The 14,902-nt window shown below is 37.2% G+C and overlaps 1 protein-coding gene across 5 annotated transcripts in view; it reads right to left on the bottom strand.

Annotated features, from left to right (window-relative positions):
* The window catches only part of LOC106065988 (multiple epidermal growth factor-like domains protein 6), a 31,289-nt gene extending 23,875 nt beyond the window's left edge, over positions 1 to 7,414 (bottom strand). For 4 of the 5 annotated variants that reach the window (XM_056028262.1, XM_056028265.1, XM_056028264.1 and 1 more), the window contains exons 1-4: positions 7,282 to 7,414; positions 5,318 to 5,509; positions 3,190 to 3,408; positions 1,106 to 1,243 (exon numbers count right to left, since the gene is read on the bottom strand). The gene's annotated coding sequence lies outside the window, so the exon portion shown is untranslated. The remainder of the gene's footprint in view (positions 1 to 1,105; positions 1,244 to 3,189; positions 3,409 to 5,317; positions 5,510 to 7,281) is intronic. The other variant, XM_056028263.1, reaches the window with a different exon arrangement.
* Between the last annotated feature and the right edge of the window lie 7,488 nt (positions 7,415 to 14,902).

Raw genomic sequence — 14,902 nt, 5'->3', positions numbered from 1 at the left:
TTTAAATTTTAGCTTTCTCAATACAATATGATCCTATAACTGGAATTGACCAGTTGGGAAAAGGGCGGGTGTAGATTCTGGATAATATCTATATAAAAGGTTACAGTGATCGCTTTTTAAATGTATTTATTTATTTAAAAAAAGGTGGATCTTCATGAATCTAAACTAGAGGGCTTAAGTTTATTTAAGCCTCCTAAAGCCGACATACGAACCACTTTGCCTGGTGAACAAAAAAAAGATGGTTTTATAGTTATCTTTTGTTAGTTTCAAACTTTAAAGCGGTCGCCTATTTCTTTTTACATTGCTTAAAGGGGGTTAATTCAACTTATACCACCACACCAGTCAATGTAATTTCTTTTCCATGTTCGAGATGCCAAAAATAAAAAGTATTACCAATAGTTAATAGAAATGTACAAATAATAATATAAACAAGCTAAAGCTTACTTGAAGGCGCGGTGGTTGAGCTGTAAAGCACTTGGCTTCTGAACCGGGAGGTTCATTTGATTATTTGAGGAAAAGTAAAAGAGGATTGTCGATGTGCTGGCCACATGACACCCTCATTAACAGTTGGTCACAGAAACAGATGACCTTAACATCTTCTGCCCTAAAGACCAAAAGGTCTGAAAGGGGAACGTGACTTTACCGCTTACTTAACATGTACATCTCTTTTGCCTTACGTCTTGCTAAAAATAAGATAAGATAATTTTATAGGTCCAAGCTAATGGAAATTCAGTTTGACCGAAAAATATCAACCTCAGCATAACTACTATAGCAAAAAACACTACAGATGCAAATACAAATAACATTTACAAACAAAAGACAAAACACACTCCCCCTCTCCCTCCTCTTGTGTCTCCATCTTCAACGTTCACACAGTATTTGCTAGCTTGAATTCAGCCAACATAACCAAAAACATCCGCCCTCCTTTCATGATGGTTACCTCAGCAAAAAACGCGTATGGTTTCCTTAGCAATAACCAATTTGCAATCAAACTGAATTTCCATTTGATTAGACCAATACAAATTATTTTATCTTAACAACTAAAAATTTAAAAAAGGACAAAAAAAAGAACACAAAACATAAAGGTTTAGAAAAGCTGGCTTACCTTTATCACAGTAGGGAAAATTGGAATACCCCAAACACCCAATTTTACACTGGCCCGTCGCCATGTCACACAGCTCATTGAAACAACGTTTGCAGTAATCATCAGGGCAAGGCAGCCTCGAATAGGAGAGCGTGCAAGCTAGAAGTCGTAAAGGGAAAGAAGTAAAAAAAAAACAAAAAAAATTTAAACAAAAATATAAAATATACTTAAAAAAAATAAAAACATAAGCAAAATAAATAAATAAAAGCTCATACAAAGGGGATAAACTCCGTCCTTTAATATATGTATACCAAAATTGTACAGATTATTTCCCTTATTCAATCTCAAACAAAATATTTAATTATTAATAATTAATTACCTAATTCAGTATTTTCTTTATTGACCATGTTTTGTTAGGTGTAATACATAATTGTTTAATGTATCAATTTGATCGGAGAATGCGTGAGGGACAAATAGCGTTAACAATAATTTAAGGGAATTAAACCCAACAGATTTAGCCATATCTGTGAATACTGAAGTATTAGTCTCCCTTGTTGCTATTAAACAAAAATACGAATTACCAGTAATTAATTGTCTAGTCTTTTTTTTTTTCATTGATTCATGTCTTGTCTATGTCAACGAATAATTGTGCAAAGTTTCAGCTTGATCCGACAATGGGTATGGGAGAAAAAAAAACATGGACACACTTTTTACCAGACAGAGTTGATAGAAGTTTTTTTAAAAAAGACAATACATCCTTCATTTTAAAGAGTGATTACTCTGATCCTAATTGCTAAGGAATATAATGGAATAATGGTCAATAAAGAAAATACTGAATTAGGTAATTAATTATTAATAATTAAATATTTTGTTTGAGATTGAATAAGGGAAATAATCTGTACAATTTTGGTAGACATTGATTAAAGCACGGAGTTCATCCCCTTTGTATAAGTTTTTAAATATTTTTTTTTTATTTATTTTGCTTTTTTTAATGGAACTTCCCCCCCCCCCCCCCCAATTCGTTTCTATAAATAACCCTGGTTAAGCGAATGTATAAATCTACGTTTTTATCGCCTTCCCCCTTGGTGTCGCCCAATGACCCCAGACATACGCTTGAAACTAGCAGACCCTAATGCCACTAAATAAGAAATTCATCTAACGACCTTTAAATTCTAGCACTGAAGACCCCCTATGCCTTTAAGCCAGGGGCGTAGCTAAGAATTTTCCATCATTTGAGGACCGGGTGGGGGGGGGGGGCTTGAACTCTTCGGAAGGCCCCCTGCATTTTGCATAATATGTAATATTTAATGTAAAAATCACTCATTTTCGGGGCCACTCTCAAATAAGGTCGCGGGGGGATTTTCAAATTCCCCCCTCACTCATCCTAGCTGCGCCACTAGTATTCATCCGTCACAAAAAAAGCAGGGCCGGACCGTTGTGACCAAGAAAGATCACTTTTTTTTTTTATTTCTACCTCACGTAAATTTAGCGGCGAAAAAAGAGGGGGGGGGGTGGTGGTGAACAAGTGCTCTACTCTGTATTCATCCGTCACTAAAAAGCAGGGCCGGACACAACCGTTATGGGGTCCTATGCGAAACGGATTTCGCGGGGCCAAGTTTGGGTAAGGATACGGATAATAAGTGAAATTTAAGAATTTATTAGAAAATAAATTCGTCTTTGCATTTTTATTCATCCTTTACTACGTACAGAACTTATTTACGAGCCTTGAGTGTAGCGAAGTCATACAGTATATCATAAAAATTTAATTTCCTATATAGATCACTGGTAATGCATAATGCCTTTTTTTTTAATCGCGCGTAGGATTGGCCTTTTCCATATTGAATGACACCCCAAATTGACATTTTTTGTCTATATATTTCAGGTGATTTGTATGAGTTTTCAAAAGATTTTAATAATTTCGGGATATTTCCAGGACTTTTTTTGTATAGTTATCAATTCCAGAGATTTCCTAAGGCCGGCCCTGCAAAATAGCGGTGTATGCAACGACGCCGGTCGACTAGTGTATTATTATTCTTAATTGAACTGAGTGAGAAAAAAAAACACACAAAGAGACGTAACTGACTATTTAAAAAGAAGCACTTTACCATCGCTGGCATATACGGTGCAGACCCTTCTAAAATCTCTAATAGTTATACGGAAATGGGTGGCCGGCACAAGCGTGTTGCAATAGACGTCCACTGTTGAGTCTTCCGCATTTTGGGTATCCACTTCGAAGACTCGGCTTCCGTCGGAACACACGCTAGTCTTGAAGTTGTCGTTGGAGGCAGTTATAATTGCTCCCGGTTTTCTTCCTATGTAGGCCACTAAACAAGCAAAATATAGAACAAGCAAAATATAAAAACAAGCAAAATATAAAAACAAGCAAAAAAATAAAAACAAGAAAAATATAAAAACAAACAAAATATTAAAAACAACCAAATATAAAAACAAACAAAATATAAAAACAAGTAAAAATAAAAACAAGCAAAATATAAAAACAAGCAAAGTATTTAAAATAAGCAAAATATAAAAACAAGCTAAATATAAAAACAAGCAGAATATAAAACAAGCAAAATATAAAAACAAGCAAAATATAGAACAAGCAAAATATTAAAAACAAGCAAAATATATAAACACGCAAAATATTAAAAACAAGCAAAATATTAAAAACAAGCAAAATATTAAAAACAAGCAAAATATAGAACAAGCAAAATATAAAAACAAGCAAAATATAAAAACAAGCAAATAAAATAAAAACAAGCAAAATATAAAAACAAGCAAAAAATATAAAACAATCACAATGTAACAAAAAAAATTGCAAAGGGGTCCGACCAGAGACTAAACAAAAGACAACATTTCATAGCTAACTTACGAAACAGAAAGACTAAAGGCTGCAGTGTTTGCATTAACAGAAAAACACCCGGAGGTGGGTGTAAGACAGTACTCTACTGTAAAACGTATTCTCAGTTAAACAGTTACGTCCCCCTGGAGTGCACCCTCGCAAGTCCTTCAAAAAGTACCATACGGAAATAAATTTAAAAAAAAAAAACTAACATTCAGACATCATGTTTGGAACAGTTTTCATTGTTATAAATAAAATATAAAAAAAAAAAAAAATTAGAGTGATCCCTTGAAGACGGTAGTAACTTGAAGTCATTAGAGACAGTACACGTATTTTGAGTAGCTGTTTTCTGCACTTGTTCTGGATACATATTATTGAAGTTTATTGTTACCCGCTGTGATTCGGAATTATTTTAGTAGTGAAATTGTGTTCTAGAGGACTTGGTATATTTGATACCGCTGTTATGCGGATGTAGTCATATTTCAAATTGGATATTTTGGTGTAACGACTACAAGTGCACTAAATATTGCAATATTGAATAAATGTTATATTTTTTCTGCTAAAGTGGATTCAAGTCAATCTATACTAGTTATGTTTGTTACGTGTTAAGTGTGACTCCAGGACGAACTAACCCAGCATTCTTCAACATCACACACATTGATAACAGACACAGCGTTTACAACAGTGATGCCCAAAATACGGCCCGAGGGCCAAATCCGGCCCGCGACGTGGTTCCATCCGGCCCGCCGAAATGTCGGCACAAAGTATATAAATCCGCTACCTCACCCCCCAAAGAAAAGGTTTAAAAATGTCTCTTTCCCTACATTAGGGTCCTCCATTTTTCTCCAATGATTGGTACCATGACTAACATTTATGAGACTTAATGTAGAATTTATCATAAATACAAAAAAAAACAAAAAAAAAAAAAAAATTTACCTTTTTTGCAGAACATAATAATAAGTTGAGTTGCAATTAAAGTGTAGCTGTTTTTTTTTAAAAAGAAACGCGATTATAAAACAAATTTGACGTCATTTGAATAAAAAAAAAAAAGATTGTTAAACTACGTCTAGAGATTGGAAGATTAATGTGAATATTTACCAAAAAAGAGACACGAATATGAGTCGTTAGTAAAGCTAGCTACACTGTCGCTCATATTTGTAGTAGAGAAATGAAGCCGTTTTCTGACGCATGAAATAATAATATCCCGTTAATTAATCTAAGTGCAAGATCCACGGGATTCTAATTAAATAGTTTCAGGTCAATTTCATTTCATTTTTTGTACCTTTCCTTTATGTGGCCCGCGTCACCAATGCCGGAAATTAAAATGGCCCGCAGGTCGGTTTGTGTTGGGCATCACTGGTTTACAGCCAATGGTAATCTCTTCTACTTACACCGAGCGCCTTGAAGTCTCAGCACAGTGAGGTGGGTAGGGACAGCAAATGTCATGTTAACAGACCTGAGATCTTCAGCACAGGTGTAGGGGTTCCTATCCACTAACGCCTGCGAAAAGTTCGTAACTGTTCCACGACCCGTTGCTGGAATGGTTGTCAACGTTGGCGTAGGTACAGTCCTTAGCAAGTCTTCTGCAAAAAATATCTATCTATCTATCTATCTATCTATCTATCTATCTATCTATCTATCTATCTATCTATCTATCTATCTATCTATCTATCTATAACTAAAAAAAAACGTATTTTAGAAAAAAACACAGATTAACTTAGAAAAACATAGATTAACTTAGAAAAACATAGATAAACTTAAACAATTTTAGAAATAAAAAAAAAAAACTTGAAAAGCGCTTCAATAAAAGATTTTTTAAAAATTAAATTTAGTTCAACAGAACTAGACAGGCCTTAGAGTTGAACCCCCATAGACAGGCCTTAGAGTTGAACCCCCATAGACAGGCCTTAGAGTTGAACCCCCATAGACAGGCCTTAGAGTTGAACCCCCATAGACAGGCCTTAGAGTTGAACCCCCAATAGACAGGCCTTAGAGTTAAACCCCATAGACAGGCCTTAGAGTTGAACCCCCATAGACAGGCCTTAGAGTTGAACCCCCAATAGACAGGCCTTAGAGTTAAACCCCCATAGACTGGCCTTAGAGTTGAACCCCCAATAGACAGGCCTTAGAGTTGAACCCCCATAGACAGGCCTTAGAGTTGAACCCCCAATAGACAGGCCTTAGAGTTAAACCCCATAGACAGGCCTTAGAGTTGAACCCCCATAGACAGGCCTTAGAGTTGAACCCCCAATAGACAGGCCTTAGAGTTAAACCCCATAGACAGGCCTTAGAGTTGAACCCCCATAGACAGGCCTTAGAGTTGAACCCCCAATAGACAGGCCTTAGAGTTAAACCCCATAGACAGGCCTTAGAGTTGAACCCCAATAGACAGGCCTTAGAGTTGAACCCCCAATAGACAGGCCTTAGAGTTAAACCCCATAGACAGGCCTTAGAGTTGAACCCCCAATAGACAGGCCTTAGAGTTGAACCCCCAATAGACAGGCCTTAGAGTTGAACCCCCATAGACAGGCCTTAGAGTTGAACCCCCATAGAACAAGACGTAAAGGCAGACCAAAAAGAACATGGCGACGCAGAATACTAGCCGAGAGGACAGGAAAGAGACCGTGGAGAGTGGCGTGTTTTTTTTTTTTGCTGAGGAACACAAAGGAAAGATGATGATGATGATGATGAATTTTAGTATATAACAACTAATTCGTGTTATAGTTTTTGTTTACAATATACACTTTTGTAAATACTGCATTGGAAATGCTTACAAAATAGTGACCTATCTATAAATGGCAAAACATATTTTTTGTTATATATTGTGTCTACAAAATACGGAATCTATCTTTCATAATATATATATATATATATATATATATATATATATATATATATATATATATATATATATATACGAATAGACCCTGATTTAAAGTTATTTTTTACGGGCAACTTCAATCTGGCTAAAAAAAAACCTGTTCATCCCCACCTCCGTTACGTGGATGTAATAAAACGGGACCTAAAAACAATGAACCTTGATACTGACCTTTGGAAAAACATAGCCCTAGACTGCACTAGTTGAGAGAGATGGTGACCAAAAAAGCTATGGACAGTGAAAAAAAACATGGGGCCTCAACTCTGAAAGGATAGCGTACCATTCTAAAAACGGCCAGCTCCTCTACCACTAAAGCGAAAGCTGCCCTTAACATGCAAACTTTGTGGACGGGAGTGCCTCTCCGAAACAGGGCTGCACAGTCACATGAAAAAAAAAGGGTTAGAGGTGAACCGTAGTCAATCTACGACTGAAGGAGGCCAACCAATTTGGGTAAATTTAATTTGATCTCAGACTTACTTAGCTGGCACAAAAATCCGAACCATCCCAAGTTGCATCCGTACATAGGTAAGCATTCCCCGTACTTGTCACAGGTTTTTTGACAGTTGCATTTGTAGCGACACGAGGGTCCAAAAAAATTAAAAGGGCACGCTGAAAAGAAATAAGTATGTCACATTCAAGAAGTAATACAGCGCAGTAGCGTCGCTAGGGGTTGTTGTCACCCGGTGCGTTAGTCGCTCCTTCCCAATCCATATATATATATATTGTTACGATCTCTCCTAATCAGGCCTTCTGTAAACACTGCCCAACAACTCAACACAGCACATCTAACACAAGAACTTGACAACAAGGGCTTAAAGCAGCGGTTCTCAACCTTTTTAGCTCGGCGACCCTCTTTACTATTCCCCACCATGCGGCGACCCCCAACTGTAAATATTCTAAAGTAACAGCGCTTTCGATAATGTTATAAAAATCGTAATCCATAGTTCTGTTGGTCTTAGACGACCCTTTCAAAATCGTCATTCGACCCCCCAATGGGGTCGCGACCCACATATTGAGAACCTCTGTCTTAAAGTAACAAAGTGGCGATTTAATTACAAATACATCAACAACAGCCAATAAACACAATTGGCTACACTAACTTCAAATGCTTTGCTACACAACAGAACTGCCGAACTAATCACTACAAGTCTCTCTAGCTCGTACAGCTACACTTTCGAGGACTGAAAGGCACCACACAGTCCTTACTGCTTTGCTGTTCTCCACTCTTCTTCTCTTTCTAACACGCTCTGTCTCTGGTCCGTGAAGGCTCTCGTCCCATGACCACAGCACAGGCCATCTTTGCATGTATTAGCAGTACTGTCCCTTGATCAACAGCCGTTGACCTGTGTGATTGGCCTTAGTCTCGTGTGTCAGTAGGTCAAACACACATTAACCCTTTCCGTCCGGCACTAGCGTTATAACAATATCTATATCTATATCTATCTATATATATAGGGTTAGGGTATCTATCTATCTATGTATTTATCTATCTATCTATATCTATCTATCTATATCTATATATCTATATCTATCTATCTATCTATCTATCTATTTATCTATCTATCTATCTATCTATCTATCTATCTATCTATCTATCTATATATATATATATATATATATATATATATATATATATATATATATATATATTAGCCCAGCCACATATGACCTGCTGTCCGCGGGCCTTAGTTTATGCATCTATAGCTAATAAAAATAGCTGTGAAAATGATTTTATCCGAATTATTAAAAGTTTCGTTTTTTCAATAGAGATTTTTTTTTATAACTTTTAGGGCCTTTTTGTTGTAGTTATAAACATAAACCACGGTTTCCGCCGTGATCTAAGGAACATATATGCCAAATTTAATCCAAATTGGTCAAACGGTTTTGATTTCTTTTCGAGACATACATACATACAAACATATATACATACAAACATACATACATAATACTAGCATATAGAACAGGGAATGTGCCTTTATCTTCGTGTCTTTCTGAGTGTTTTATTGGGGTTTATTTTGTATTTGAAGATTATGGTTCAGTGTTTTATGTATAATCGCAACTTTACATTTGAGTCTACTATCCTAAAGGCTTTTTAAATTTAGTGATTTTTCGATGCCAGGCATTCTAGTCCTCACATACCATTCCATTCCTCACATACCATTCCATTCCTCGCATACCATTCCCATTCCTCACATACTATTCCACATATACCATTCCATTCCTCACATACCATTCCACACATACCATTCCATTTCTCACATACCATTCCACACATACCAATCCATTCCTCACATACCATTCCTCGCATACCATTCCATTCCTCGCATACCATTCCATTCCTCGCATACCATTCCATTCCTCGCATACCATTCCATTCCTCGCATACCATTCCATTCCTCTCATACCATTCCATTCCTCGCATACCATTCCATTCCTCACATACCATTCCATTCCTCACATGCCATTCCATTCCTAACATACCATTCCATTCCTAACATACCATTCCATTCCTAACATACAAGTCCATTCCTCACATACCGTTCCATTCCTAACATAACATTCCATTCCTAACATACCATTCCATTCCACACATATCATTCCATTTCTAGCATACCATTCCATTCCTTGCATACCTTTCCATTCCTCGCATACCATTCCATTCCTCGCATACCATTCCTCACATACCATTCCATTCCTCGCATACCATTCCATTCCTCACATACCATTCCATTCCTCGCATACCATTCCATTCCTCGCAAACCATTTCATTCCTCACATACCATTCCATTCCTCACATACCATTCCATTCCTCGCATACCATTCCATTCCTCGCATACCATTCCATTCCTCACATACCATTCCATTCCTCTCATACCATTCCATTCCTCGCATACCATTCCATTCCTCACATACCATTCCATTCCTCACATACCATTCCATTCCTAACATACCATTCCATTCCTAACATACCATTCCATTCCTAACAAACAAGTCCATTCCTCACATACTGTTCCATTCCTAACATAACATTCCATTCCTAACATACCATTCCATTCCACACATATCATTCCATTCCTAGCATACCATTCCATTCCTCGCATACCTTTCCATTCCTCGCATACCATTCCATTCCTAGCATACCATTCCTCACATACCATTCCATTCCTCGCATACCATTCCATTCCTCGCATACCATTCCATTCCTCGCATACCATTCCATTCCTCGCATACCATTCCATTCCTCACATACCATTCCATTCCTAACATACCATTCCATTCCGAACATACCATTTCATTCCGAACATACCATTCCATTCCTCGCATACCATTCCATTCCTCACATACCATTCCATTCCTCACATGCCATTCCATTCCTAACATACCATTCCATTCCGAACATACCATTCCATTCCTCGCATACCATTCCTCACATACCATTCCATTCCTCGCATACCATTCCATTCCTCGCATACCATTCCATTCCTCGCATACCATTCCATTCCTCACATACCATTCCATTCCTAACATACCATTCCATTCCACACATATCATTCTATTCCTCGCATACCATTCCATTCCTCGCATACCTTTCCATTCCTCGCATACCATTCCATTCCTCGCATACCATTCCTCACATACCATTCCATTCCTCACATACCATTCCATTCCTCGCATACCATTCCATTCCTCACATACCATTCCTCACATACCATTCCATTCCTCGCATACCATTACTTACATACCATTCCATTCCTCGCATACCATTACTCACATACCATTCCTCACATACCATTCCATTCCTCGCATACTATTCCTCACATACCATTCCATTCCTCGCATACCATTCCTCACATACCATTCCATTCCTCGCATACCATTCCTCACATACCATTCCTCGCATACCATTCCTCACATACCATTCCATTCCTCGCATACCATTCCTCACATACCATTCCTCACATACCATTCCATTCCTCGCATACCATTCTTCACATACCATTCCATTCCGCGCATACCATTCCTCACATATCATTCCATCCCTCGCATACCATTCCATTCCTCGCATACCATTCCATTCCTCGCATACCATTCCGTTCCTCGCATACCATTCCATTCCTGGCATACCATTCCATTCCTCACATACCATTCCATTCCTCACATACCATTCCATTCCTCACATACCATTCCATTCCTCGCATACCATTCCATTCCTCGCATACCATTCCATTCCTCACATACCATTCCATTCCTCACATACCATTCCTTACAGGTTAAGTTTAAGAGTAACATATTTATCTATGACAGTATACACGCTCTCAAAACAGACGTGGGTCCGTGGCCATCTTACTTCCTTATACACATTGGTATTAAGAAAAACAATGAATACATTTTGGGACGCTTACCTTATAACTAACATATAGAGAAAACAAAGTAATTACCTAGAAACACATCGTACAGGATGCATAGAAAGAAGGCTTTCAGGAACATAGCTGAGGTACTCTGTAAGCCTGCAAATAAGGTAAAGAGTAATCTCTTAGAAGGCCGTATGTAGCATGTAGGGTCTCTCTCAGTTTTATTTAGAGAGGAAGAGGAAGAGAGAGAGAGAGACAAAGACAAGAAGAAAGGCAGAGAGAGAGAGAGAGAGAGACATGGAGAGTAAAGAGACAGAGAAAGACGAGAGAGACAAAGAGAGTAAGACATGGAGTGAGACACAGAGAGACAGAGATAGAGACAGAGATGGAGAAAAAGAGAGACAGAGATAGAAACAGAAAGGGAAAAAGAGAGAGACAAAGAGAGAGAGAAACAGGAAAAGAGAAAGAGAGAGACTGACAGAGCGACAGAGAGAGAAAGAGATTGACAGATATAGGCACAGCGATGGAGACAGTAAGAGATTGAGATGGAGACAGAGAGACAAAGAGTGAGACAGAGAGAGAGAGACAAAGAGTGAGACAGAGAGAGAGAGAGAGACATAGAAAGCGAGAGACAAAGATAATGACAGACAGAGAGTGATTTATAATTTAAGAAGAGAAAAGACATTATATCTTGTTCTAGATCTAAATAATAGTAAATAGAGATTCTTAGATCCTAAAAAGATACGTGATATGCTTATTTGGAAATGAGAATTCAGAGAACAATTACTGATTTTAATTAAGCGTCACAGGAGGGAAAGTTAATGTGAATAAAATAAACAATAAAATATTCGGCCCTTCTTTCAGTCTATTTCAATATGTTTATTATAAAACAGATCTAGATCTAGATCTCCAGATTCTGAGTTTTGATTATGCGAAAGTCGGAAATGTATTTCGGGCATTTAAAAAATGTGGAATATAAAGATTAGAGACATTCTTTTTTTACGGAGGAAATATACTGAGCATAAAAACAAACATCTTAAGCACAGGATCATAAACATAAATAAATATAGACTGGCCGCTAACAGAGTTTAATGAAACAAAAATTTGTGACTTGCAATTTTTGTATTTTATTATACAGCAGTGTAGTTTTGTTTGACTGAAGATCATGCAACTCTTCAGAATTTGGAAATCCAACAATAGATATAGATGTTTTCAAGTTACATGAAGTTATTTCCTTTTTCCATTCTAAATATATGTATGTCTATGCACAGGATTTAATATTTCCTCGCTTTTCACATAACAATAATAATAATAATTATTATTATATCATCTCTAACCTGACACAGAAGGCTTTGTTACAGCAATGCAGCACAGAGTGGTTAGTACAAAAAAAAAAATGCGAGCTAAAACTCAATATTGTTGACAAATGCCCAAAATGTCGGAATGTGGGTGAGTCAATTGAACACATAATGGCAGGATGTTCAGCCTAATCAGAATCCGCTTACCAAGGTCGTGATAATCAAGTAGCAAAGTTAATACACCAATACTTGGCTTTGACACATAATTTGATCCATAAGGATTATCATCCTTATTACAAATACTCTGACAAGAGCCTACTGATCACTTATTGAAGGGGATAGGTCTATTGTGACAGACAAAACGGTAGATTTTAACTCTTTCCCTCCGTTATTATTTTTGCACATTCAGACGGAATTCTTCATTTTGCTCATGACTATTTCACTACCATAGGGCTTCAATAGCTTTGTTTCGTTGTGATCAGAACATGTTTTATTTGGTATAGGGTTAAAGGGGAATGCACGCTTCTTCTATATAACATAAAGAAAAGTTTTTAAAATTAAATACTAATTTAATTTAATGAGGTCAAATCAACGATGGTATCGTCGATTAGGAGAGAAAGAGTTAATCGCCCTGATCTGTTGTTCATTGATAAAAAAGAGAAAAACGCTACCATTATAGACATCGCCGTACCACTGTCTCATAATATAAGAAAAACTGAAATAGAAAACAAAGAAAATATGGAAACATTGGCTTGGAAATTAAGGAAGTTATAAAAAAAAATATACCGCATTGTTATATCAACCGAGGGGATAATGAAGACTGACCTTACAGATACCTCCAAGGTCCTTAACATTTCTAAGAAGATTCTCGTTGTCTGTCAGTGGGCGGTACTGATGCAGACCTGCCACATCAGCAGAAAATCCTACAGTGGACACTAATAACGGGACTACCATGAATTTTGTTTCTCTTTAATAAAACTCGACCCTGGCAGTGCCAGAGAATGAAGACTCCTACATCGCATTTGAAAGGACACCCGCGTTCTTGAAAGGACACCCGCATTCTTGAAAGGACACCCGCGTTCTTGAAAGGACACCCGCGTTCTTGAAAGGACAATCGCGTTCTAGAATTTCCGAATGTAAGGCATTAGTGATTCAATTAATGCTCAGGAACATTGGTGTCGTCGTCATCAAAATCTAGATTTAAAATGGTCTTTATTATAGTACTGGAATTTTTCAATAAATATAAAATACAGACGTTATTAAAAAAAAAAGAAGATGATTACGTCCTGCGCGTCATGCATCTAGTCATGCATGTTAACCAATGACCTAAATTCTGTAAAGTCATTGGTTTTACTGGCTGGAAAGAAGGAGCAATTTGTACAAATTTTAAGCTCCGAAATGTTTATTGATACGTAAATCTAATATAGATGAATTCAATATTCTAGACCTAGACGAAGATCTATATCTACACTAGATCTTTAGAAGTAGATCTATATCTAGACTAGTTCTATGTGTAATAAACGTAACCATAAACAGTACCTCATTTTAGCTGAAAAAAAATATTTTATTTGATTTAAGTGTTTAATGGAGATATTGTTTTTTTTTTATAACAATGTAATTTTAAAATGTTATTTCAAAGCTTATATCAACTCAATCTGTATGTGTCAGTTGGTGTTATGGAAAGTGTGTGTGTGATGAAAGGGAGCATTAATTGTTAGTCTTGTAGAATGATGCAAGATTAGTCGTCTCTGTCGTAATCTAGGTTAAGAACGGGAGACGACCCAAAGAAGCGAGAGAGTTAGGACGTGTCTTTGTAGTGAATTAGATTTTGTTTAGAATATCTTTTTATATTATTACTAAAAGAGGCGCGGTAAAGCGGTTGGCTTCCGAACTGAAGGTCCTGGGTTCAAATCCTTAGCTCTAATGGGTACCTAGCATTAGTTGGGAAAACGTAAAGACTCTTGGTACCTGTGTTGGCCACAGAAACAGATGACCCTTACATAAACGTAAGGTCTGAAAGAGGAACTTGACTTTATTATTACTAAAGCCTACTACATTCATTTCATCTCATCTGAAGTTGTATTTGTCTATATTTGAATAAAACTTAATATTTATTTTTGTTAAAAAAAAGAAATTCTCAAAAGTTATTTCGTGCTCTATATTTTAAATTATAATACGCTTACTGCCTATGTCTCTTATGGCCCTTGAGGTTAGCATCCAATAACAAGTCTATAACCTCCTTCAGGCGCGACTATGCATCATCTCGGAAATGAGATGAATGCCTGGGCATTAACTGTGGTCGGAACGATGTCGCCGACTCATCAGTTACCCTCTCTCCATGCAGCCGATGTATCCAAAGGAACGGCCGTGCCGATACAGTTTGGGGTCAGCGGCTTCGCATGCTCTGCCAGGGTGTATCACTGGGTGCTGCACACTGCCTTAGGATCG

This window comes from Biomphalaria glabrata, chromosome 5, assembly GCF_947242115.1.
Source record: "Biomphalaria glabrata chromosome 5, xgBioGlab47.1, whole genome shotgun sequence".
Lineage (NCBI taxonomy): Eukaryota > Metazoa > Mollusca > Gastropoda > Planorbidae > Biomphalaria > Biomphalaria glabrata.
The sequence above is the reverse complement of the archived record's forward strand: the minus strand, read 5'-3'. Positions and strand labels throughout refer to the sequence as shown.